Genomic DNA, 25,988 nt, shown 5'->3' on the forward strand with positions numbered 1-25,988 from the left:
ATCTGAGTCACATCAGTGGCGCTGAAAGCAGTAAAGTATTTATATATATATATATATATATATATATATATATATATATATATATATATATATATATATATATATATATATATATATATATATATATATATATATATATATATATATATATATATATATATATATATATATATATATATATATATATTTTATATATATATATATATATATATATATATATATATATATATTATATATATATATATATATATATATATATATAAAAACGTTGTAAGCAACTGGAAGATGAGACAGTCAATGTCTAAGTAAAGCTGCCTGCTCCTCTACTGCTCCAACATAATTGCAGATGTACCTTATTGTGCACAGGGTGTAGGGAGATTAAAGCATTTGTTTGTAGTAAAGGGTTTGGAAAAATCAGCAGCATTAACATTAATTTGTGTTGTTTTTTGCATCTGCTTCTGCAGCATGCTGTGTGCGTAACCTTCATCTGCTGCTGAAGGAGTCTGTGTAATATTGTATTTTAGAGAATGGGCAAACTATATATCAGCACCCTGACTGGAGAATGAATGTTGTCCAGGAAGGTATTAAAGTACAAGTAATGCCCGCCGAAAGACAAGTCCACAATTTCACAGCAGCATATCAAGCTGCCATGAAGCTCGGACAATAAAAACTTATGGCCGCCATTATTTTACACTTGCTAAGAAGCACTTATATGTTTAGTGAGTGTATAATGTAAAAGAAAAAAAATGTGTGTGTTTATGTCTCTGTGTGTGCATGTGAGTGAAAGCAAGATCGATTGAGCTGTTATTTTACACTCGCTAAGCAGCACTTTTGCTGTTTAGCGAGTATAAAGCTAAATATAACAGAAACGTGTGTGTGTGTGTGTGTGTGTGTGTGTGTGTGTGTGTGTGTGTGTATGTATGTGTGTGGGTGTGTAGTGCATATATGTTTCTGTTTGTGTATTTATGTTTCTGTCTCTGTGTGCGAATGTGTACTTGCGTGCATGAAAGCGAGGTATGTGTGTGAGTGAGAGAAAGAGGAAAGAGTGAGAACGATCCAATATTGGCAGCAGCAGCAGCATTTAGGAGGTTTACGTACCTCTCACCTCTTAGATCCAGTTAACTGAATAAAACTTAAAATAAAGGGGGAACAAAGACTCAAAACAGGAACATATATCTGTAAAAAAATCAAATCACAAAGTTGCTTAAATAATAGGACTTGCGTTAGCATGCATTTTCTGAAGTGCAAGTGTGTGTGTGTGTGTGTGTGTGTGTGTGTGTGTGTGTGTGTGTGTGTGTGTGTGTGTGTGTGAGCATCTATGTGAGAGAGGGAGAGACAATGAGATTGACGGAACCCTGGCAGCAGCAGATGAGGTTTGTGTACCTCTTGACATTTTAGCTCAAGAAATCTGGATTAACCATGAAATAAAGGGGGAACAAAATCTCAAAAATAGTTACAGATTTTAAATGTAGTACTTAAAAATTAAAAAGTAAGTTAAATAACAGGATTTGTGTTATAAAACGAAAGTTAAATAACAGGATTTGTGTTAACATGAATTTTCTGAAGGAAATAAAGTCTGTAAGTCAAATATATATCATTTAGTGACATCAGTCCCCAGTGACTAGAAAGAAACCATTTTAGCAGTAAGGGACCAAAAAATAAAGCAAATAGCTAGATATCTTTTAAAAATGATTTATTTTGGATGTAAAATGCTTCCTCTAAAACAATTTACATTTACTACAGCAACTTCAAAACATTAGGTGGAGGAACTATTATACATCAAAAATATATATAGAAAAATAATATGGCAATAAAAAATGTAAGTAAAACACAACTATTTTACAGATAACCCATTCTCTAAGCGCAATAATGCCCTTCAGGGTGTGTGTTAATGTGTAATTAATGCCCTTCCAAGGTTGTAGAGGCCTGACGCCTCTGACTGACAAGTCTAATGTCCTTGATGTCGTATGCAAATGATTCATGATGGACTGCCATGCAGATTTACCAGTGGCATCATGCATACACACTGTTCTTGATTGACACACATGGGAATCACCCTGTACTTATAGACCATATCCTTGGTGTTTTTTTAAATCCTCTTTAAATAAATAAAAGTTGCTTGGCTTTATTAAACATTAATTACTTAAGCTGAGATACAGCTGGCCCTTTAGACATGCCATCCTTTTCGTCTTTGTGAAGGTTTACAGTGCATTCCTGTGTTGTCAGTTTACAATATTGCTGATTATAATAGGTTCATAGGTAGGTACTAGGCTATCAGCCCAAGGGCCTAAGTAAGCCTAGCCAACAAGGTTTCCTGGCTTACACCACCCAAGAAAGTTAATTTCCTGTGCCCCTGTCGTGCAGATTCACAGAAGTGATCCCCGGAGCATATTTCCTATTTCCCATCCACTCATCAAGATTTTTCTTGAAGAGTGCTAATGAGGAACTTTGCTTGACATAGATGGGTAGCTTGTTCCAGAGTATAGGAAGTCTCTGGGACAGGAATCTATCCCTCCAGCATGTCCTGTTTAATGTGGTGTCAAGGTTTAGGTCCCTAGAATGTGTAGCTTGGAGGGATTGGGATTTTTTTAGGTGTAGCATGTCCAACAGCTCTGGGTTTAACATAGCTTTATATGTTAGGCAGAGATCTCCTCGGAGTAGGCAAAATGCTATAGAGTAAATCTGGAGTTTTTTGAGATGGTCAGTGTAGGGCATCTGTTTGAGGCCAGTAATCCTCTTTGTGAGGTACTTCTGTGGCCTTTCCAGCTGCTGCAGATGTCTTGTGAGGTACATTCCAAAAGGGACGTTGTACTCTATAATGGGTCTAATGAGTGCTGTGTAGAGGGGAACAATGACCTCTTTTTTTCCTGGATGAGAACCCTTTTGTGATGAGGTGTGCCACATAGAAGGATTTCCTGACTACTGTGGTGATGTGATTATCAAAGAAGAGGCTACTGTCCACCTGGGTCCCAAGGTCTCATCACACATTCGGCGTTACGTAGACTGCCATTTATGTGGTAGTTCATGGGTACAGAGATTTTACCAAAGGGGATGATAATGCACTTTTTGGCATTGAGCTTGAGGCCATGCCTCACTAGGCATCTGGCTCAGTGAGACCCTTCTGTAGGATGTCCACATCATTTGGGGATTCGACTATGGCTCCTAGTTTGCAGTCATCTGTGAGTTTATCTATAATTCCAGAGTGGGGGATGGTGTTGAAAGCCTTGGCAAGACCAAGATAGGCTCTGTGAACCACCTTACCCTCGTTCTACAGCTTTGGTGACTGCATCAAAGAAGTCGATCAGGTTCAGAAGGCATGATCTGCCTTTCACAAACCTTAACTGGGTGAGGTCACCAATGTCTTTGTTTATGAGTTCCATGATGATACGTTCCATGGTCTTGCAGACCAGGCTTGTCAGGCTAATAGGGCGATAGTTCACAGGATCAGTGGCGGCTCCCCTTTTGTGGAGTGGGATAACTGTTGCTCTGTGCCATTCAGTGGGCACAAAGCCTGATGTGAGACTATGATTGAACATGGTGCTTAGATGGGGAGCCAGTTCATTATGAAGTTCATGTAAAATGTAGCCTGGGATGTTGTCCAGTCCCATGGATGCTATGGTTTTGGTTTTAGAGAGTGTAGCTTTTACTTGCATAGATGTGATTACAGGGACTCTGCATTCTTCCTGTATAGATACGAGTCCTTTAGGGGGTGAGATGGGGGTAAAGTTAGCACTGAACCTATCTGCCAGGATGTAGGCAATATCACCAATCTTGTATTAAATAGTTTATTCACACTGAATAACACTCTGGCACCTTGGCACAGCCTTCCTGGAGTTACAAAATATGCCACATCATATATATATATATATATATATATATATATATATATATATATATATATAGACACACACATATATATTTACTTAAATACAATTAACTAAACAATCATCTAATGAATCTACCATCAATTAAAATAGTCATATATAACATTTTAAAGAAACTCTCCAGTTACATTCACTATTTAAACCTGCTGGAGATAGTGTATTAAATTTTAAAATATATAAGGTTTCTTTGTACAATAATTTCTTTTTCATTAACACTTCATCTGTTTCTGAAATATGTTTCAAAATACAAGCTTTTTTACTTCTATATCCAGTGCTGCCCCTGTTAAAACTTGGAAGCGTTTGTTAGAAAGAGGAAGGGGAAAAGATCTACAAACCCTTTTACTGAAGTGGGTAAGGCTAAAACAGTACATTTGTCAACAGCTGACCGCACTAACTTAGAGTCACTTGAACGGCTGCTGTTTAGAGAAAATGCCTTACATTATATTCTAGGCTTGTAGAGGTATTTGGATATAGACATTACCCCTAGGGGGGTTACATTTTGTAAAGAATCCTTCTGCTGCCTTTGATACCTCTGATGTGACTGAACTAGAGTTTGAGAAAAGATGAATTGCTGCCTCCCATATGTGTGTAAGGGAATGGCTGCTTATACTGATAGAACAAGACACCCTGAAACAGCTTAAAGTGAAGGCTGAAATTGCAGCTGCTTGTGATGAATTATCTAGGCAGCTGGGTGGTTCTTAGTTTGAACAATGGTTATGTTCTTTAAATATCAAGTTAGAGGAAATATCTAGTGAAATTATACAATGCAAACTCAGTAAGTTACAAAGAGACATTAGAGACTATGCCTCTGGTTTGGCTTTTAAGAAGGTAGCCAATCAGAATGGTACCAGAGATTTTAAAAATGCTTCTGGGAGATCTAAGAAGCATCAAAATGTCTCCTTTGCCTCTACAGATGGGACTAATATTTCTGCAGGCTCTGATAATGAAAATACAGACTATCCACCTTTGCCTGCTCCACAACAACCTAATTACATAAATAATATGTTTCGGGGCTAAGGGAAACAACAGGGAAGACAGCAGAATGGCTACAATCAACTTTAAACGATGGTATGAAGGTAACAGAGACTTTCAACAGTTCAGGCAACAAAATAAAAGCACTAAATATTGATTTTAAACATGTTTGCACGGTAGTTAGCAGTATAAAAAGATGTGATTTGAATAACTGTATTGTGTATGTATCTGGGGTTGATTTAAGTGAAAATGAAATATCTGTTTTGAAGTATGGTTTAAAGTTTATACCAACAGCTCTACCTAGAGCACATTTTATTAAAGCAAAAGTATTTAAGTTAATAAAAGTGCATTTGGTTAATTATTTTGAATGTAATGGTGAAAGTATGTCAGTTAATGAAGAAAGTGTATCTGCAAGTGAAGATGAGTTGCTGGATTTCTTCTCTTGTGATTCTTCATTTGAAACAGCTGAAAATGTTAATGCATATTGCACTTTAAATACTGAAATGGTTACTTATACTAGCACTTTTATATCTGCATTTAACAACCAGGTGATTTTACAATTCTCTAAGATGCTTAATTTTGCATTGGAGAAAGTTCTGAAAAAAATTTCTTCTGAGAAGCAAGACATTTTGTATAATATGAGTAAGAATGAATGGTTGTTTTTATTAAATTTATGTAAATGATCAGACATAATTATAAAACCCTCGGATAAAGATAGAAGAATTGTTATGCACTGGAAACAATACCTGAAAATGTGTATGGACCATTTATCTGATGGCCAAGTATATAGGGCAGTAAATATTTATGTTTTTTATCAAGCTATAATGAATTTTAAAGAACTAGTAGCTAAAGGCTTACGATTGGGTTATTTTACAAGAAAAGATTTTCTAAATAAATTTAATGTAGAAGGAAGCTCAATGGCTAAGTTCTATTGTCTGCCAAAGACACACACAAATGTGAGCCCCCCCCCCCCCCCAGGTAGACCCATAGTAGCAGCACAGAATTATTGTCTCCATAATATGGGAATTTTTTTACATTCCTATCTTTTGAACTATGTAGTTAAGTTAAATTCTTATATTAAAGACACTTTCCATTTTTTGGATAAAATAAAGAATGTTAAATGTGATGAAGAATATTACTGGATAGTTATAAAAAGTGTCTATACAAGTATTAATCATGAGTTAGGTATGGAAGCTGTTAGATTTTTTTCTAGGTGATAGCCCTGTTAGCAATTATGTGATGGAATTATTATATTTTTGTTTGACGAATAATTTTTTTTGAGTTTAATAAGCTCATTTACCATCAAGTACAAGGTACTGCCATGGGTGCATCTTTTGCACCCATGTATGCTAACCTGTTCAAGGTTTTTTTTTTTTTTTAAGTTGAGTTTTTGTATAGATTGAATTTTTTTAATAGTTATGTTATTTTATATTGTAGATATATAGATGATTTGATTTTTTTTATGTAAGGGGGTGTTAAAATAGCCCCCAAGTTTATAAATGATTTAGATGCAAGTCATTTTCAGATAAAATTTGATGGCTTACAGATAGGAAAAACAGTTAACTATCTAGATGTCACTTTGACCATTAGGAACAATAATATAGTAACTAACATACACAGAAAGGGAATTGGAGATTATAATATTTTGGATAGTAGTAGTTGCTATCCACCACATACGTTGAAGACACTACCTTATAATGAATTACTGAGAGTTAGGCTATCTAATGATGAAATGGGTCTAGAAAAGGAAATGATAAAACATGTATTAACTTTAAGCAAAGGGGGTATGATGAAAATGATATTTTAGATGCCCTTCATAAAGTAATAGATACTATCTTACTTCATAGCAGGCCTTTAGTAAATAAGATAAATAATAATAGATAATTTAATACTGTGTATGAGTGCAGAAAAGTTTATTTTGTTACTGTATATAATATCTTAAGTTCCTCCCCGTGTTTGAGTGGCGTTCAAAAGACATGTGTGAATGGGCATGCCTTCGTTGAAGGTTGGGTGTTGGGCTGGCACCTCGGCACTGTAAAAATCTACTGCCAATCATTAGCAGACCGGAGTTCCGCTGTGGCGACCCCTAACCAGGAAAAGCCGAAAGAAGAACAACATATAATAGCTTAAGTGAGAAAATTATTGATGTCATTAGATATTATTGGCCCCATTTAATTAATATGGAAGGGGTAAAAAATCTTTGTAGAACTGTAAATATCTCTTTTAAGAGAAGCAGAAGTATTAAATACATGGTGGTACACAATGGATTTGTTTCACCTGGTGAAAAATTAAACCTACAGGTTGTGGAATGTGGCACCATCCCTTGTGGAAGGTGTTCAGTTTTCTCCAACATTACCAAATGTTTTGAAAAAATAAATGGTGTAAAATTTTGTTCTACTTCTGCTTTTTCGTGTATAACTAAATCGGTGGTATATGCTTTGTCTTTCCCCTGTAATTGTTTTATATAGGGGAGACTAAAAGAATATTCAAGCTACGGTTGCAAGAACATATTAGAGACATAAAAAAATAATGTTATGAGCCCTATAAATTTACATTTTTTTTTACTTGTCATAGTAGTGACTTTTCACTGTTAAAAGCTTGTATTTTGGAACATATTTCAGAAACAGATGGCATGTTAATGAAAAAGAAATTATTGTACAAAGAAACCTTATATATTTTAAAATTTAATACACTATCTCCAGCAGGTTTAAATAGCGAATGTCACTGGAGAGGGTTTCTTTAAAATGTATATATGACTATTTTAATTTGATGGTAGATTAAATGATTGTTTAGTTAATTGTATTTAAGTGAAAATATATATATATATATATATATATATATATATATATATATATATATATATATAAAATTGTATTTAAGTGAATATATATATATATATATGTATATGTGTGTGTATATGTATGTGTGTGTGTATATATATATATATATATATGTATGTGTGTATGGTGTGGCATATTTTGTAACTCCAGGAAGGCTGTGCCAAGGCACCCAAGTGTTATTCAGTGTGAATAAACTATTTAATACAAGATTGGTGGCATCTTTTTCGCTGGCTTTGTAGTCTGGTGTGCTTTAACACTTGCTTGTTTTTTTTTTATATGTTGGCAATATCAGTTGGTTCTGTAATTTTCATGCCGTTGTGCTGTAACTCGGAGCAGATTTGGGTGTTGCCATTGAGATTCTTGACATAGCTATAGAATGCTTTGTGGTTGCCGTTAGAATCAGTGACGATTTTGTTTTCGTAGCTAGCTTTGGAGGATCTTATAAGGGATCTCAGCTTCTTACTGAGGCTGACCAGAGAGCTCCTTCACTCTTTTGCAACAGTTTCTTCCTTCTATTCTAGAGTTTGTTTATGGCAGAGGACCACCAGATTGGCTTCCTTTTTTGGAGGATAGTGTCTTGGTTCTGTTTGGGATAGCACGATCCATGCACTCATATAATTGCTTATAGAGTGCATTTGTGTAGGATTCAGCAGTTGTAACTGTATTGTCCATCTGCATGGGTGTCATGAAGTTTGCCACTTCTGTCTTAAGAAGCATGAAGTTGGCTTTGGAGAATTTTTTTACTGTGGTTTCCTTAATGGTGGGTGGGGGTGGGATGCAGATATCTAGGGTGATTAACTTATTATCGGATGTGACTGAGGAGTTGACTTCAGGTGTGGAACACCGGTCACTCATGTTGGTAACGACTAGGTCTAGGATACTGTTGCCCCTGGTGGGGGTGTGGATAAGTTGATCCAGGGCATTGGAATTTAGAATTCCAGAAAGGGTTAATAAGTGAAGGAGTTGGTACATGAGTAATTTTCCCAGTTAATGGTGGGGTAGTTGAAATCACCCATTATTAGGGTGTTTGGTTGAACCCTAATATTTTCCAGTATATCAAGAAAAGAGTGGGAATCCTGGGGCATGGTGGGGATCTGTAGCAAGCTACAATTTGGATTGCAGTTTTTCCCAGGGTTAGTTGCACTTGGATAATCTCGGGTGCATTATGCTGCGCAACTAGCCTGGAGGTGTAGATATCTTTAATGAATGTGGACACACCTCCCTGGTCCAGGTTAGATGGCCAAAAAGTGTGGTATGAGTTATAGCCTGGTATTGCAGGGGTGCTCTCTAGAGCCTTGAATCAGGTCTCAGTCACTGCACAGATATCAATATTCTCCATTTTAAGGAGTGTCTTGAGTGAGTGCATTTTGAGATTTAGACTTCAAGCATTGAGTAGCATTACCCTCAGTTTTTGCTTGCCTGTTCCTGTTACAGTAGTGAATTTGTCATTTGAACCTTGCCTAAAAAAGGCACAATAGGGGCGGCAAGACCCTTAGCGAGTATCCGTAATCCCAGAGGCAACAAGTGCAGGCCATCTCTGGCAAAGCATCGTGGTCTGTCGACCATGTTGTTCCAGGCAGACAGATACTGGATTCCCCTTAGAATGACACCAGAAGCTTAGCCAATTGTTGAAGTCATTCATTTTGTCCTTGTACTGCGGTATCATTCTGGGCGATGGCAGGATGCTACTCAGGGTTAGGGTCATACCTGCCTGGCATACAAGATCGGAGAGCTCTTCTGTGTCTCTCCATGTAGTCCAGGGAGGTACGTCTCAGGTCGTTCACACCAACATGGATAATGACAGAGTCATATTTGTACTTCTTGTGGAGTGACCTGAGTGCGTGGGTTATGTGGCAGATCCTGGCACCCGACAGGCAGCTGACAGTAACCTTCTCCTTGTTCAGCCTGGTGAGTGGGACATCACTGTGCTTTACTATAGAGTCACCTATGACTAGTGTGTTTGGTACATTGTTTTGTCTTATGGACTGTGGTTTATTGGCACACTGAGTCTGTGGGCTGTGTGTCATTTGGGTTGTGTTGGGGGGTGGAGATTGCTTGCGTTTCTGCTTTGGAGGTCTCTGTTGCTTAAGCAGATTATTATTGAGAGCCTCCGTTAATGTTTTAAGTTTCTGTCTGTGGATTTTGGTGGTGTAGGTTTAGTGGGAGCATGTGATGAGTGTGATGTGGTGCAAGTGTTTACCTTCTCCTCTTGACTGTCAAGTTCAGTCTTGGTTGGAGAGAGCTTTACCTCCAGTTTGGCTAGATAAGTGCATCTCTCACAGGTTGTGGTGTTGTAGGATTGCCACCTTTTCAAATGCTCAGTGGGAAATTTTTGGTACAAAAGTTATATTTTGCAGAGCAAAACATACCCACGGCCAGTACAAAGGACAGAACTTCACTTTTTTGCCTAAATAAAAGCTTATTATTGTAGCATTTTAGTTGTTTATTGTGTTTCAGATGCAGAATAACTGTTTTATACATATATTACATAAAATATAGGAAATATGTTTGATCTAAAATTTCTGGACATTTGCCATTTTTTCAATTTTTTTTTTTTTTTTGCAAGACGCAACTGCCCAAAGAAGGACTGTCCCTCGCAAAGTGGGACAGGTGGTAACCCTAGTGGTGTTGGGTGGTAGGAGGAGAGGGCTGTCTGTGTACATGAGGCAATTGCTACATTGCCCCAAGATGCCCAGGTTCCATAATCCATCATTATTTTCTCAATCGTATTTATTCGGGAGGGACAGAGGAAAACTGAGTCAAAATTAGGAATATTTGAGATGTACGAGTCCGACCCTTTCTAGCACAGACACAGCTAGCTGTCTGGAAAATACAACAAGCAATTAACCAGCTGCTTGTGATTTGCACGCCATCTTCAGTTGTGTAACACAGTGGCATTTATGTGTGCGTGCGTGTATTCAACAAGGTGCATAAACATTAGTTTAAAGTTAGTACACGAAGGTGGACTGCCTTGTTTAGTCTTTGTCTGATAATAAAGCAAATCTCCCGATTCTATTTTTGAATGTGATTGTTTTCCCAAGACTTGTTCTTCTAGTTATTTTCTTGGCAGAGAAGTTAAATTAGTAATGTCCCACAAGCCGCCGTGCTACGGTTCCTTTAAAGATTAATTTCAGTTTGTTCCGTTTTACCCACGAATTGCTGTGCGTGTATTCAACAAGGTGCATAAACATTAGTTTAAAGTTTAGTACACGAAGGTGGACTGCCTTGTTTAGTCTTTGTCTGATAATAAAGCAAACCTCCCGATTCTATTTTTGAATGTGATTGTTTTCCCAAGACTTGTTCTTCTAGTTATTTTCTTGGCAGAGAAGTTAAATTACTAATGTCCCGCAAGCCGCCGTGCTACGGTTCCTTTAAAGATTAATTTCAGTTTGTTCCGTTTTACCCACGAATTGCTGTGGTAGAAGTCATTCGCCTAACAACCTGCTGCTTACCATTGGTAGTAGTCCTGTGAAACTGGAAAGGGGCACTAAGGTGAGAGAAGGACGCAGAATGGAATACTTTTCCTTGCTTTTGGAATGCCAAGTTCATCTGGTTTATTAGTGACACTGTAAGGTGAGATGCACTAGTATTACCCAAGGGTTTGCTTTGTGGAATTTCCGTAAAGACGTTTGTTTCATTTTCTATAAATAGAAACTATGTTGTGTCAGATGTAGTCTGAAGCCTTTGTTCTGTGTTACACCTGATGCACTATGAAATCATTTTAAAGTTGAACTTGTTAGGTTAACATGTATGGGGACTACATGAATGCAAAGTAAATGAAGTGTGTAAGTATCGCTTGTGTGTGTACACTTTCCGAAACAGTTGTAATCCACACGTTCTGTAAAGACAGAACACTGCATCTAGCTTCACCAGATGATCGCTGATGTTTACTTAGGCTGTAAATTAATTATAGGTAATTTATTCTTTACTCTGGAGACCTACAATATTACTTTAGCTGAGCTGCTTCATTCAGGCAAAGCTTGTTTAGGAAAATGTCACTGTTTCTCCTTTTCTTCGCGAAAAAGTTATCAAAACCACACAGAAGAAAAAATTATGATAGTAAATATTTTATTGGTATGCCTTTTAAGTTATTTCATGCTGCCCAGGTACTGACCGTTTGCGTAACATATACATTTTTATATGTAGAGGCACTGCTACTGCTGACACTAAATGGAGAGTCTTGCTGAAATTCTAAGTGCTTACTATATCTTGTAGGTTTTGTGATAAATTTTACGAATGCAAGTCATTACATATTTGCATAATGCCTCCCCCTTGCTTGTAGCTTGAAAATGAGGACATTGCCATTACTTGTATGTCTTTAGGGCTGCCAGGTGTTCAACAAACGATAAAGGGCCATAATGTTTTATCTAGAGCACAGCACGACAGGAGGGTGCAGTTTACAAAGGACTGGCCTCCTAACGCGTTAACTATGTGCAGTTTGCAGGATCCCCCAGTATTGTGATCTTCCTTCGGCTCTCGTCCCCCCCCCCCCCAAAAAAAAAAGACATGAGGTGTAGGCTGACTGGTTAGGTTGCTATTTTTGGTCTGTGTTTGTGTGTGCCAGTGTTGATTCCCTCTCAAGTATACCTTTTTTATGTGGAACTTTCCTCATTTTGAGTCTTAAGAAGTACATTTTCTTTGCTGTTCACGTTTATAGGATCTGCCACACATTCAGTGTTAGTACTTTTTTTAACTGGTATCCATGACAATTAATATTGAATCATAATAATTCACCATACGAACGTTTTATAAGTATAAAATAACACGGTTCATCCATCCTGTGGGCTTTCTAGATGGTTAGTAAGCTGTTAGTGTGTGTTCCACATTTTGCCTATTGTCCATATTATGATTGGCAGTGTTCTTCATTTTGGTGCTGAAAGGTTGAGAGCAATGGTGGTGATCAGAAATAGATGAGTTTCTGCAGGCTAGCTCGCTGCATCCCTGAAATGGGTAATCACCATTAATGTTTGTCCTGAAAATTATCTTTACTTTCTCTGAAGTTTTTTCTATGTTTATGAGGCCACCAAGGCTACATTGTGGTCCACGTAAGTAGATGGGGTACTATGATATCTGTATTGCCAGTGCTCCTTAGGTGCATTTATTTTATGAAGCTTCTCTTTTGTACATGGTTTACATCCTTGTAATATAAATAATAATACTGATGCACAACTTGGTATTTGAGGAGTGTGGGAAGGTGTCAGGCATGGAGTTTCATAAGGTAAAATTACCCTCCCTCCTCCCTGCTTTATTCATTCTGGCCATCCCAGTATCCCCATCCATTGCTCGATCTACCAACTTCTCCTCCCTCCCCCAGACTTCTCTGAATGAGCTGGGGCCATTGTGAATCTTGAGGACATTCTAGGGGCAGTGCTGGCTGGCAACTGCTTCTGCGTCAGCTGCTGGGGGTGGAGTTATTTGTTTTATTTGTATTTATCCTTTGACAGGTTTAGCCCCCACATGGATAGTAACATCTTTTCAGGGTAGACTCAAGGTGATATTTATAGTACTAGGGGAAATTTAGCCAGGGAATTGGGCAACTTTCCCTGCTCTTTTTTTGATGTGTGCCACTGGATCATTTACTTCTAGCTGAGCTACCACCAACTCAAGCAGATGCAGCCTCGATTTAACATCTCATCTGAAGGATAGACCTACCCTTTTTTCCTTAGCCCCCCCCCCATCCTGCATTTGCAGACAACATCTGAGGCATAATCCCCTCTGGATCAGGTGCCTCTCCGGGAGGGTCTTTCAACGGACACCTACCCCAAGATGTGCACATCCATCCCTCCATGCTAGCCCCTCTGAAGCTGCTAATAGAATCCATGTTGCCAGGGTTGTAGTTGGGACTTTATCCCTCTAATGCTACTGCATTGGACTATCAGGTGAAATTATTATTAGTTTAAAAGTTAAAAGATGAATAGTTGATGCACGATGGTTAGGTCTTTGTGTAAGAGGTAAAGTGATTAATATGATTATGTTCAGGACTGTGTGTGCTGTTTGGTATGTATAAGTGATGGTGGGTAGGCAGGATGAAGGCAATCTGTGGCAGGTTGTCTGGAATGCAGGGAAACAAGGCTAGAGATGGGGGCTGAAAGAAGCAACAAGGGAAGGTATATGGGGTTTGCCACCATTTAGAATTGGGTAGTGTTTTTTTAACTATGCACAGAAAGAGATCCTGAGTTGGAGCTGACAACATAAAGGAGGAGCAAGGAGATGGGGAAGTGCACGTAGGTAAGGAGTGTACACTGGTGAGGTAAATGAGATCTGCTGGAACCTTCCATGAAGGAGGGAGTGTAATATGTTCACAATATGGATGGCAAAGTAACAGGCAAGTGCTGTATGGACCTGAGTAGTAGCAAAAGGGGTTTATATGTATACAGGACCTACTGAAGGCAGGGATAAGAGAACTTCTGGAATCTGAGAGTCTTAAGGCCAAATTGCAAAGTGGAGAATGAAAACAAATTGGGGAGAACTTTTTTTTGTTAAATGGGATGAGAGTAAGATTGAAGGGGAAGAATGAGCTAAGGTTATGAGGGGAGTACTTCTGCTGGGAAAGTCGCTGAAGGTAGGGAAAGGAGTGCAAGGCAAGATATATAGTGACATAATTGGAAAGAAGCAAGCCAGTTTAAAAGCCATCTTCAGAGTGATCCGAGAAAAAGATAGGAGGGTATGGAGTGGACGTGGCTGTTGGAGTGGTGTAAAAAAAACTGAAGAGGATGGTCCAAATACAGGGGGTATGGCTTAGAAGCCTGTATAGGTAGCACTTTTCTTACTAAGTTAAGGAAGAGTGTGGTGATTGGAAAGGATTAGTATTGAAAGTACAAAATATTAAAAATCTGAGCTAATTCTCATCTTTTGGGAGTGGGTGATGAAAATTTGAGGAAATGCTTTTGATATTTATAAAACTATCTACCAGAAAGCAATTATTAGCATATAGAAGTTTAGTATCTTTAAATTGGTTAAAGAGAAAGTGGAGTGCTAAGAGCAAAGATAGCAGTGTTGCTTTTCCTAGTTAGGCATGAGTGAAGAGTTATCCTACAGGAAACTGGAAGACTGCTGATGAGCAAATGATGGTTATTGCAGATACCCTGGTTACAAACTTAATATTTCCCATTATTAATGTATTCAAAGACTGAGGAAAGTGGACAAAACTGTGAGGCAGTTGAGAGTGGTGCTGGATTATGATGGAATTCAAGGCTAATAAAAAAGGATATGGGAGGCTGGGTAATATGAGAAGGAAGAGAGAGAAAAGAGGGAGGAAAATGAATGAAGAAGGATTTGCCAGTGTATAAATGAATAAGGTGAGGTTCATAGATGACAATAAGTGAAAGAGGACAAATAAACGGGATGGGAGAAGTATTTCCTGGTTCTCAGTTGTGTACAGGCTTGAAAATTGGAATGATTAATAAACAGTGTTTGATGTTTATATATATATATATATATATATATATATATATATATATATATATATATATACACACACACACACACACACACACACACAGAATAGATGTTTTATGTTAACCCGCTCAAGCCTATAGTGCCTTTTTCTATTTTTTTCAGTTCACAACTGTAGCTCTTTATGGCATCCAGACTTTTGTTGGATCTTGCTTCTTTAAGTAATTTACCAGCTAATTATATACAGTTTTAGAAAGTACAAGGAGTTAATAACAAACTAAGATTAATTTCTGTGCAACAGGAAATTCTAGATAAACAATCAGTTTTTCACTTATTATTCATATTTTCATATTGATGTTCCTATTTTCTTAAGTGAGAGCTGCATGTTATTGAGAGGTATGGTGTCATATGCTATAGAGGAAGACAGGAAAATTAATTGTCAATGTCCATTTATATCAAACTATACCGGAGATATTGCTAGTTGTTTTAGTAACTATGAAAATAAACAATATTTCCATTTGTACTTAATATTTCAAAAAGCAAGTGACTTGCAGATTATTACGTGACATCAGGTGAAACCTTGGATGTTGTTGAAGAAAACTGTCACTGATATTTGGACTTTAAGTTGGATATCTTGAGAGATATTCAGTGTTATTTATATTGCCGATTATACAATTAAGCATGAGTTGTCCTACTTCTATAAATATCTCCATAAACAGGTATTCACAGAGGAATTTCTTGATGTGTCCTGAAAGCTTATATCGGGTTAACAGAAATAATGTCCTTCCATTTACTGTTGCAGTATTCATAACATGAGAGATCCCGTGCCAACGTTGTCCCGACATCTGGCCAGTATAACAAAGCATTTAGGTAAGCTGTATGTCACGTATGCTCCTTGCATGTAATGTAGGGCATAAATGTGACATCCGGATGTACCATCCTCAGAATTTCTTTGCCACCAGTTCAAACACCATCTCTGATCATTGGTCTGATTACCCGAGTTGTTGCTGGTGTACCTAGCCATTCAGATGTCATGTTTGTGTTTCTTGCTTATCTTTTGCTGTGGGGTTTCATGTCATCCAGGAAGGGTAAATGCCAGTTTGGGAGACAGATTCCCCATAAACACCATCATGAGCAGTGCTTGTTTTGTTTAGGGACTTCTCATGGTTATGCATCCTGCAGTATTTGTCAGGCCTCTGTGCCTAAGACCTTATGCAATCCATCTTTCATCCCTCATTATTTATGTAAAAAACCAGCATCTCAAACTTTTAGCTGAAGGTGCTATGGAAGGTACTTCCCCAGCCTGAGGGTCAGCCATCTTTGAAGAAGACCAAAAAAGGTCAGATTCTTCGGCTGCGTCTCCTACATCGGATGTTTCTCTCAAGGCTGGCGAAAGCCTGGAGGATTGCCCGGTCCTTGGGTTGGATTCCTCTGCTGTGACCCTTTGGAGGTCTGTATGGATCCGGCTGCTTGCATGTCCTCTGAGGCCTTGCAGACATCTATTTCAGAGATAGAGGGGGAACTGCGGCTGATTATTACCAAAGGGCCTGGGGGGGGGGGGGCTCTTCAGATATTGGTGAGGGAGGAAGCTCAATTGCTATTATTGAGTATAGGCTGACATTGGAGTCTTCAGCGTTTCATAAGGCAGATATCTTAAGAAACAAAAGACGAAAGATGTTGTTTGTTCTCCCAAGGACCCTCAAAGTTAATGGCAGAATTTTACACATGGCTTATTTAATGCCCTTATGGCTTTGAAACCTCCTCGGGTGGTCTTTTTTCTGGTTCCTCCTTGGTCATCTTCCCCTCCCAAACTATCTAGGGATCAGGATTCCCCTGAAGAAGAGGAGGATTCAGTTGAGGAATCTTTGGCCTAGTCTACCCAGATTCCTTCCTCACTGGAGTATGGTTCTGCGAAGCAGTCCTCTACCAGTCATGAATCTCCTTTTGAGGAGATTTTTTTTGGGGATACCATTGCTAGGGTGATGGAGTTCTGTAAATGGGATTGTTCCCAGGTGTTTGAAGTGCAGACAGGATGATAGGAGCTCCTTCAAATGGAGTCTTTTAAGTCCCTCTGGTGTTCCTCCTGTTTTGGCTGCTTTACTGGATGCTTTTTCTTATCAGCCCCCTGCTCCTAAGAAACCAGATCATCTTTATAAAGTGCCTAATAATTGTAAATTCTTTACAAGTGTCCATCTGCTGACCCTCCAATGTTCTCTGTGGCATCTGATAAGCCTTTGCAATTACTTGCCCTCCACTAAGCTTCTTCCTTCTGATAAGGACAGTAAGACTATGGAAGGCTGGGTAAGAATGTTTATATTTCAGCCACCATAGCCTTTTGGGCTGTTAATTATCAGACTTGTATAACCAGGTATGTTGTCAGGATTGTCGGGTTATTTCTGACAATCCTGATTCTGAGGGTAAGACTTCTGCCTTGTCTTTGTTTGGGACATCTTCTCGGGTATCTCGCCATTCCATTGTGTAGATATGATTCAGCAGATGCTCCTTCTATGGCTGCTGCTTCTGGTTCAGTTTTGCAGAGATTTCCCTGGCTCCAGCTTCAGCCTCTGCCTGATGATATTAAGACTAAGTTGATGGATGCTCCTTTGGACAACATATGTTGTTTGCTGCTGCTGCTTTGTTCAAGTTCCTGCAGGAGAAATTTATCCTCATTCACTTCAGCAGAAACAATGTCCCTTCACACTCAAATCAATAACAATACTCCAAGTACTTCATGAAGTGGTAAGGGACCTAGGATCACAAGTTGACTGTGACCTTAACTTCGACCACCATGTGTCTACCATTGTAAGGAAATTTTTCCACATAGCTCACCTGCCCATAATTGAGTATAACCCCATTTTTTATGTACCGTACTAACCATGTACAGTAAGTAGAGAGACCTCCAGAGATTTCTATCAAAGATCAAGAGCATCCAGCGTGTGCCTTACATGGACTGACTAAAATCCCTGTCACTATACTCCGTATTGTATAGACTTCTTGGGGTAGACTTGCGCCTGGCCTACAGAACAACCCAAGACCCAAACCTAATGAACTTACTGCACATCTGTAAATCAAATGGGTTCTAAGGCTACCCATTCCAGGGGTTTAAATGTTGGCTGTGACTTGAATAGGACATGCTGGAGGGACAAATTTATCTCCTGGTGATTGCCACATCTTTGGAACAGGCTACCAAGTCATGTGAAACAGAGCACCTCTATAATACTGTTCAAGAGGAACCTAGATGGGGCACCATACATTCTTACTGGGGATGGGGCCCACAATCCTCCTGGACATGTACTGTCACTCTTTCTCTGTCTATCCCTGTTTAGTTAAGTATAACCCAAGATTCTTGGGTTCTTTCTATCATCCACCAAGGGTATTTTATGGTTTGGAAATCTCTTCCCCCTTCATGGGTATTCCTCAGCCACCTCAAGAACAGTTATGCTTCTTTTCAGAGGTGCTTCAGGATTTTTTGACTGGGGGGACTATTCAAAAGGTTCCAACTGCACAAAGGGGGAAAGGGTTTTATTCAAGAAAGTTTTTGGTCCTCAGGAAAGAGGGTACTTGGAGACCCATTCTGGATCTTTCTCACCTGAATACCTTTCTGAAGCTTCCTTCCTTTTGAGTGCTATCCCTATTCATTCCCTTTTTGGAAAGGTTTTACTTTTCTCTGTTGCTTCCTGGCATTTTCATTTCTCTGCTTTGACCTTTGGCCTCTCTCTTGTCCCAAGAGTATTCACCAAATGCCTAGCTCCTGTGATTGCTTTTTGCAGGATTCAGGGATTCTAAGTATTCCTTACTTGGATGATCTCCTGTTTCAAGCATCCTCTCTAGAGACCATGTTGCAAAATCTTCCTTTATTTTGCCATTTCTGTTCTGCAATGCCTGAGGTTCACAATAAACTTCAAAATGTCCTTTCTGACTCTTTCTCAAGACCATGTTTTTCTGGGGTGCAGGATTCAGATGGTGCCTATGCTGGCATCTCTGCCTCCTCCCAAGGTCTTGACACACCTTTTCTTTCAAATTCTTCTTCTTCTGACCTCTATCACAGCCAAGGAATTTGTGAGAGCTATGGGATTTATGGCATCCACCACCCCTATGCTCCCTGTAGCCAAACTCCTCCTGAGAAAATGTAAGTGGTTTCTGAAGTCAGTGTGACCACAACACGTGCATCCTCTAGACTTTGTAGTAACTTTTCTTCCTATTTAAAGAAGGAGCTTAACTGGTGGATTAAGCAGTTCTCTACACCCAGGGCTCCCCTCTCAGGAGCTGTTCACAGATATCTCAGATGTGGGATGGGGAGCAACATTTGGCTTCCTAAAGGTGCAGGGGGTTTGGTCTCCTTTACAACAGAATGAGCACGTCAATGTCAAAGAGATTAGAGCTCTTCTGGCTTTTCATCCTCTCTTCTAGGTGTTTACAGACACCACCACTGTGATGTGGTATGTAAACAAACAGAAGGGATCAAGATCTTATCTTTGTCAGTTGGCACTCCTAGTATGGGATCTTCCTGTTCAGTATCAAAGTCATTCTTCAGGCAGGTTACATTCTCCTCTGGTCAAAACATTGGGCAGATGCTCTGTGCAGGACCTTAATTCAATCCCATGAACAGATGCTTCACATGGATGTGCTTCTGCACATTGTCTACCAGTGGGATACTTCTGAAATAGATCTATTTGCCTCCCCTCTGAACAGACAACTTCCTCTATTTTATGCCAGAGTCCTGGGTCCTCTCGTGTGGAGGGTGGAAGCCTCTTTTTCTTGGAAAAGGATGTTTATGCTTTCCCTCCCCTTCCCCTCATTCCAAGTCCTGTTCAGAATTCAACAGAACACTCCCAATATCTTGTTGTTGACTCCCTTTTGGCTGAGACAGCATTGGTTCCTGCTTCCTATGCATTTAGTCAAGGGCAATCATCACAAGTTACCTCACAGGGTGGACCTAATCAAACAAGGCAAGGGATCTCTTATTGATCCCCACTTATCCACTCTTCAGCTGACTCTGTGGATGATAGGATGTTGATTCCACATAGCTACCATTTTTTTTATTGAGGACATGCTTAGGAGGCCAGAAAACCCAATAGGAGGAAATCCTAATTATCCAAATGGAAGAGGTTTTCTGTTTGACATTTTTCATGTAACCTGGAGCCACTTTCTGTGGATGTTCCTTTGGTTCTCTCTTATCTGTGTGAATTGCTGAATGCTGGGTTGGCTTATTTTTTAAGTTAAGGTCCACTTATCAGCTATGTCTGTTTGTCTGCCTTTATCTCCTCCTTCAGCTTCTAGGTTTGCAGCTAAACAAATTTTTTAAAGGTGTCCTTTTATATTAGGCCTCCCAGGAAGCCTGTTTCTCTTCCCTGGGATCTTAATTTTGTTTTGGAGAAATTGAATCTGGCTCCTTTTGAGCCTGCTGCTTCAGCTTCCTTGCAACACTGCTCATGGAAGACTGTTCTTTTGTTAACTCTTACTTCTGCCATACAGGTGTGTGAGCTTCAAGCCCTTGTGGCTTGTCATCCTTTTTTGGTGTTTAATAAGGACAGGATGTCCCTTCATACAAATCCTTGTTTATGCCCAAGGTGGTGAATGAGTTGTCATTTAAACTGTCTGGTTGCCCACTTTTTCCCTTCTCCACAGTCTGCCAGTGAGAAGGTGCTGCACATGTTGGATGTGTATAGATGGGTCTAATTCAAAACATCTAATTTCATAACATAGAGAACAGAATATCTAAAACCCATAACATCGAAAATGTGCATCAGAATATCAAACACTACAAATCACAAGAAAATAAGATCCTCTTCACATATAACGACACCAAACTACCAAACACACTTTTTTTACTAAGTTTCTTCAGGGGGGCAAGCCCCCTACACCCCCTATGTGGGGGGCTCCCTCACCCCCAGAAAATAAATATACCAACTCCAAGATCGCAATACAGTGGGAAAAAGTTAATTTCCTAACCCCACTGTATCAAACCCCCCTGCAGAAATGTAGGAAAAAGTGTGTTTGGTAGTTTGGTGTTATTTTCATGTGATCTGTAGTATTGGATGTTATGAAATTTGATTATTATGGGTTTTAGATGTTCTGGTCTCAGTGTTATGAAATTAGATGTTATGAGTTTTAGATGTTTTGAAGGGGACCAGTATAGACAACTCAGATCTTATTTGGATAAGACTAAGACTATTAGGAAATCTGATCAGCTCTTTGTTTCCTTTCATCCCAGGTCTTTGGGAGTGGCTGTATCCCAGCAGACTATTTCTACTTGGATTTCTAAAGCTATTTCTCTGTTATGCTTGTGATGGTGAGAGCCTTCCTTCGCTAATTCCACTAGTGCTGTGTTTTTTTTTTTCTGGTGCTTTTTTTCAAGGGTTTGGATACTAACCCTATTCTTGAGGCAGCTACGTGGACTTCTGTGCATACTTTTACTATAAGCTGGAAGGAATTTCCAAAGCTAGAGCTGGTTTTGCTAGGGCCATCCTTAATGACTTCCTAGAGAACTCTGCTGGTCCTTCCTCCTCCTAAGTCTCTTCCTGAGCTTTGGCAGTCTCCCTCATGTTTATGAATACTGCAACAGTGAAATGGAAGAACATAGCACAGTTGTGTAAAAAAAAAAAAAGAAAAAAAAATCTTACTATAATGGTGGATGTCCTTCTCTTCACTTAGTCCATCCCTCCTCCCTCTGGTACTTTTATCTTCTGGATGTACCGGTCGACTCTTGGTTTTCCTCTGACTGGTGTACAGTTCTGAGGATGGTACGTCTGGATGTCACCTTTGTGCCATACATTACATGAGGAGCATATGTGTGATGTACGGTGTACCTTAAGGCAACCTAAAGGCTTTGGTATACTGGTGGGATGTCGGGCCTCATAGGTTGGTACTAGGCTATCAGCCCTAAGGCCTATACAAGCCTAGCTGTAACAATTCCCTGGCTATTTCTTCTCACAATATTTACTTCCCTGGACCCCTGTCTAGCAGGGTGACTGACATGATCCCCCTGGGGTGAATTTCCTATCTGCCATTCCAATTGTCAAGGTTCTTTTTGAAGAGAGCCAAAGAGGTTCTCTGCTTGACATGTATGGGCAGTTTATTACAGAGTCTGGTGAGTCTCTGGGTCAGGAACCTATCCCTCCATCATGTTTTGTTCATTGTGATGACTAGGTTTACCTCCCTGGAGCGTGTGGCTCTGTGGGATTGGGATTTCTTTAAGTGTAACATGTCCAACAGCTCTGGGTTTGACTTGGCCTTGTATGTTAAGCAGAGATTGCCTCTTAGTAGACAATATGGGACAGAGTATAGCTGGAGATGTTTTAGATGGTCAGCATAGGGCATCTGCTTTAGGCCTGTGATTCTTTTAGTGAGGTATTTCTGCGACCATTTCAGTTGTTGCAGATGTCTTTAGAGGTACATACCAAACTGGGCATTGTATTCTATAATGGGTCTAATGAGGGATGAGTACAGTGGGACAATGACCTCCTTTTTTCTGGATGAAAAACTCTTAGTGATGAGGTGTGCCACATAGGATTTCCTGACTGTTGTGGTGATGTAGTTATTGAAAGTAAAACCACTGTCCACCTGTGTCCCTAAATCTCTTATCACAATTTCGGTGTTTAGTGTACTACCACCTATGTGGTGATTCATGGGTACATGTTTTTTTCCCAAAGGGGATAACTGTACATTTCTTGGCATTGAGCTTGACCCCATGGCTCTGGCACCAAGCATCTGTTTCTATAAGACCCTTTTGTAGAATGTCCACATAATTTGGGGATTCAATAATGGCTCCCACTTTGCTGTCATCTGCGAACTTTGTTAGCCAAAGTCCCTTAGTGTTGGCCTGTACTTCAGAGAAGTAGATGCCAAACAAGAGCGGTCTCAGGACTGAACCCTGAGGTACTCCACTTGTCTGGAGCTGGATTTTGAGTCTGCTACTTTTACAGTGTGGGTTCTGTCAGTAAGCCAGTTGGCAACCCATCGAGTGATGTAGAGATTAATGCCCAGCTTAGTAAGTTTATCTATGATTCGAGAGTGGGGGATGGTGTCAAAGGCCTTGGCGAGGTCCAGATAGGCTGTGTGGGACAGCCTTACCCTCGTCCACAGCTCTGGAGAGTGATTTGAAGATGTCAATCAGGTTCAGGACACATGATCAGCCCTTCACGAACCCAAACTGGGTGGGGTTCAGTGTTTGAAGGTCGCCAATGTCCTTGTTTATAAGTTCCATGGCCTTGCCGATCAGGCTCATCAGACTGATGGGGCAATATGTTCTCAGGATCCAAGGTGGATCCCCCCTTGTGGTGTGGGATAACTGTAGCTGTGTGCCACTCATTGGGCACGAAGCCTGAAGTGAGGCTATGATTAAAGATGACACTGGGTGAGGTGCCAGTTCATTTTGTAGTTCATGTAGTACACAGTCCGGGATGTAGTCTGGTCCCATGGATGCTGTATTCTTAGCTTTGGAGAGTACAGTTTTTACCTGTGTGGCTGTTATTACTGGAATTTGGTATTGAGACGGGCCCTTTAGGGGGTGAGAGGAGGGTGAAGTTGGCACTGAATCTATCTGCCAGGATATTGGCAATATCCTTGGGATCAGGCAATCCCTCATGTTATGAATACTGCAACAGTTAAGAGAAGGACATCTACCACTATGGTAAGATTTTACACAACTGTACTTTCTAACAGTATATATCTGGGTTGCACAGTTTCCAAGATAAAACAAATTGTTTATGAAAGTTTAGCAAAAATATAGTTTTGTGCTGTATTATTGAATTTATGGAAAACTGTAAATGAATGGACTACTACTGCAGTAAAATACTTTTTACTGATAACATTGTTATTCGTACCATTTTAATAGCTTTTTTCTCCACAAAATGTTTACATTTGTTTATCTTATTATTTTAGGTTTATTTTTTAGAAAATGCTCTGGAATACAAGGTGTGTAGGCTGTTAGTGGTATGACATTCTGCATAACATAGGTGTGAAGATACCCACTAGCACTATGTGATCAATCGACAGTATAAAGTTACTTAACTTTTTAATAGAAAACTGTATAACTTAAATGGGCATAGCTAGGTCATTGGTGGCAAAATCAGTTAGTTTGGGGATCGAGGTCTGCCCCAGGAGACTGACTGTGCTGCTGAAGGTTTAAGTATGAATACAGACTTTCTTCAGATATTTATCCAGTTACTGCTGCAGTTTTTAGATCTCTAATCCACTATTTGATATTAGCTGTGCCACCATAGAGAAGATTCTGTGATTTGTAAATTTGTGTAATTGCATGACTTAATCTGTTGCATTTCATATTTATTATTGCAGATAAACAGTTTATACCACCTTTATTTTTGTATGATCATAACAGTGACAGCCCTATGACATAAATGTTTTGGGTGACAATGTAGCCTCCTCTAGAAATGGTTTGAATAAGTAACTTTTTCATTTGTAACAGTGCATAATGATGAAACAGGAAAATGTGAGATCAGAATAGTTATTTTGTCCTTGTGATATTAGGTAGTTATCTGTAGTATGGCTGTTCTCTAATTATGTGCACGTTTTTCGTAGTTTTCTTTCAAAGCCTTGCACTCTGTGAGTAAATAGCCTGAGTTTCTTGGTCTGCTAGGATGCATTGGTTACAAAAATTTGAAGGTGGAAGAACCTTTTGAGCTTTTGTGCCTACCATTTTCCTTCAGGGCTTGTTCATAGATACTTACTAGGCTTTTATTCCGTGAGGATTTATTGAAACCTAGCCCTGCATTCCCATGAAGATTTTAGACCTCATAATTTATGTAAGAACAACCTAGAACTAGAAAGAACATTTAGATGTTACACCTATCCATAAGGGACCAATACAGTGTGGAATGATCATATTGCTGGACCTAGATGCCATACCCTTACCAGTAAGCTGCACAATGGGGGGAGGGACTTTTCTTACAATAGTGGATATATGGTGGTTGAAGGACAGTTTATTGTCCACATAAGTTCCCAGGTCCCTAATTATCAGATTGATTTTCCAGGGTTTGTTTTCGTTGTGATAGTTGTAAGGGATGTCATGCTTGCTGACTGAGACTATTTGATGTTTGGCTTTTAGTTTTAATCCACAGTTACACCAGATACTTGTTTGGGAAAGACCATGTTGCTCATCTACAAACTTAGTCAGCCATAAACCCCTAACATTAACTTTATCCCCTGACAAATGGATGCAAATGAGGAATGGGACAGAGGGCTGAACCCTGGGTACAGCACTAGAGCTAAGTTTTTTTGAGGCATTAGAACTGTATGCCCTGGTTTCGTAGGTTCAATTTATAATCCATTTTGTTATCCAATGAGTTACATAGGGATTAATATTTAATTGGGAGAGTTTCAGTAATACCAGTGTGTGGAATGGTGATGAACCCCTTTACAAAGTCAAAATATTTGTTTTACAATAATTTTACCTCATTCATTGGTCCAGTAGCCTTTTCAAAGAAGTCAACCAAGTTAAGGAGGCAGGGTCTGTACTTGACAAAACCTGAATTTGTTTGGGTCAAGAGTATGAAAGTTACCTATGTTGTTGTTTTATTCATTTCATAATGATCCTCTCCATAGCCTTACAGATGAGGCTGTTTAGACTTATGGGTCTATAAGTTATCCGGGTCTGTTGATTCTACGTGTTTGGGCAGGAGAATATCTGTTGCTGTCCTCCATTCATCTGGCACAATGCCTGTTTGGAGGCTGATATTGAAATAGCCTCTGTTGGGGGTTTGACAGTACCTGCCTGGTATGTTATATGGGCCCATAGAAATAGTGTTCATGGCCTCAAAGTGCTTTGAGGACTTGTTCTTCGAGATTTTAGGTGGGTGTAGATGGGGGTATTGATATCGGAATGATTGGGGGGAACTAAATTAATCTACTGGTAGGCTATGTCCTCAGGGTCTGAAAA

At 39.4% G+C, this 25,988-nt stretch overlaps 1 protein-coding gene across 5 annotated transcripts in view; it reads left to right on the forward strand.

The window, feature by feature from the left end:
* The first annotated feature begins 4,786 nt into the window (after positions 1-4,786).
* The window catches only part of LOC122811493 (circularly permutated Ras protein 1-like), a 1,239,209-nt gene continuing 1,218,007 nt past the window's right edge, over positions 4,787-25,988 (forward strand). For 2 of the 5 annotated variants that reach the window (XM_044083365.1, XM_044083368.1), the window contains exon 1: positions 4,787-4,960. The gene's annotated coding sequence lies outside the window, so the exon portion shown is untranslated. Of the gene's footprint in view, positions 4,961-10,925; positions 11,270-25,988 lie in introns of those variants that run through there. The other 3 variants (XM_044083363.1, XM_044083367.1, XM_044083366.1) reach the window with 2 other exon arrangements.

This window comes from Protopterus annectens, chromosome 9.part0 (assembly GCF_019279795.1).
Source record: "Protopterus annectens isolate FY-2018-M chromosome 9.part0, PAN1.0, whole genome shotgun sequence".
Taxonomy (NCBI): Eukaryota; Metazoa; Chordata; order Ceratodontiformes; family Protopteridae; genus Protopterus; species Protopterus annectens.